The sequence below is a fragment of the Olea europaea genome, unplaced genomic scaffold (assembly GCF_002742605.1).
Source record: "Olea europaea var. sylvestris unplaced genomic scaffold, O_europaea_v1 scaffold18730, whole genome shotgun sequence".
NCBI lineage: Eukaryota > Viridiplantae > Streptophyta > Magnoliopsida > Lamiales > Oleaceae > Olea > Olea europaea.
This window is the reverse complement of record NW_019236525.1, coordinates 1-2102: the sequence shown is the minus strand read 5'-3', so window position 1 is coordinate 2102 and position 2102 is coordinate 1. Positions and strand designations below refer to the sequence as shown.

The 2102-nt window shown below is 35.9% G+C and overlaps 1 pseudogene; it reads right to left on the bottom strand.

Annotated features, from left to right (window-relative positions):
* Positions 1-99: 99 nt before the first annotated feature.
* On the bottom strand, positions 100-1129 carry LOC111378822 (annotated as a pseudogene).
* Positions 1130-2102: the final 973 nt, after the last annotated feature.

Genomic DNA, 2102 nt, shown 5'->3' with positions numbered 1-2102 from the left:
CGAAGTTCCGAACCTCTTGCCTTAGGGCGAAAATACCGTGTTCTTCATTGTGTTCTTTACATTTTTCAGTTTTTTGTGATTTTAGTTATTTTTGTTGACTTAAGTGGGCTGATTTCTTGAACTTCTCGTAACACCTTCAATTTCATTAACTTGGAGGAGGATGGTGAGTCCATCTGCATCAGAGTGGGGGTAAAGGCCGTTAACAAGCTCCGGTTGGGGGCAGGGAGGATAGTAATTCATCCTCATTGATTGCATCCCTTCTTCGAAAACCATATTCATTTCCTCAGCTTTCATGTGTAAAGCTTTAGCCATTAGGTCTAGGATTTTCACGGCAAGGTTTTTCAATTCCACGGCATATTCATCTACTGCATCCCTGCAAAAATCAAGAATAAAGGAGCCAAGTAACATTTTTTATACAGAGATTAGACCGTACAAATACAGGATACGTGTTTCTACCTGAACTTAGTAGGAAGCTTGGGAATTAAGTGAGGCTTTCTCAAGTGAATTGGTAAGGTGATTGCAAAGAATAAGTCCCCAATCAAGCTTTTGCTCTTCTGATACAACAAAGGCCTGTCCATAACCCTCCACGTCCCCTGATTCTCGACTAAACTTCTTCTTTTCCTCTATTGGAAGACTGAAGAATTTTTGAATTTCTAACTTCATTTTCTCCACCTTTGGAAAGCTAACCCCATGGTCGATCAACTGCAAGTAGCCAATTATGATCATATAACGCAATATCCAACAGAAAATACTAATCAACTGCAAGTAGCCAGTTGTAGGGGCCAATCGTGCTACATATTTTAGTTTTTTCAGTGCATACCTGAAAGAAACCCCATTCTTGCCATGCAGTGTGCAGTTTTTGAAGCTCAGTATCCATTGAATCTTTCTCCATCAACTTTTGGATATCAATCACGGGAATTCGATTTTCAGGTAAGGAAGTAATGAGATGATCTTGATTAGGACGCTGGTATCTTGGTGGAATAGTGGTCGATTTCTCCTTAGCCAATTCCTGTACATTAGGCACTTGTGAAGAACTACCTAGCTTTTTGAACTTTGGTTCCATCTGCAGCAATTTTGCCAATGGTATCTCCCTCTCCTATCTTTGTTCTTCTCTCCTAATTATATTACATTTGATCCCCTTAAAAGTCAAAGACTGTATCAAACATTATTAGGCATATGGCAAGAATATCGTGCTACTTTGGTAATTTCAAATGTCCCACCGAATTGTGAAAATGAAAGCAGGTGGTATAAGCATAATTTTCAGAAATGGAAAACTTCTACCCGTAAGATTTACTTATAGTGGGTTAGCCCACCGAAATGCCCAATTAAGCATCCCACCTGTCATTGACTACAGGACATCTGGTTTTCAGATTGAACTAGACAGTCCAATTAAGAAACAACGGGAGGAAGAACTCTATCTGAAGAAAAAAAATGCAACCCTGATTACGTGATTTGGGAGTAAAACCAGGAAAAGATATTACTTTTAATTAATCCAATTAAACAATCCAGAGTAGTTTTCCATAGAAATTTTAATTTTATTTTTATTTTTATTTTTTTTTCTATATTTAGATATTGCATTAGAGATAGACATTTTTTATCTGATAAAAAAAAATGAAGAAAGGGAAATGGAGCCCACTACTTGACTTCAACCGATACAAAATTACTATTACTTCTCTTATATTCTAAAAATAAAATTACTGTTTATTACTTGCATCTCATAGCAATATTTTTAAAATTTTTCAAAATTAGAATCCACCCCAAATGGCTGAAAATTCGTCCACACATTAGAACAACCCCAAAATCACCTTAAAAATCTCTCCGTTCCATCAATATGTTCAGTGTCATTGCAAGCAAATCTTTTACACCATTATCTTGTGTCATTTAAACTCGTATTGTTTGACCTTGTGTTACATTTTTGTGTTTATCGTTTTACAGTTTTTGTGATGTGCGACACAATCCAATGTTAAAATACACTTCACAAATTTTCTTGTTATCATGTGTCCTACATTATTCATTTTGGCAGTGTTGATTTCTTGAAAGTATTTGTTGAAATGTATTTTATTCATGTGTGATTCGATAATTTTATTCAGCCAATTTTTGGG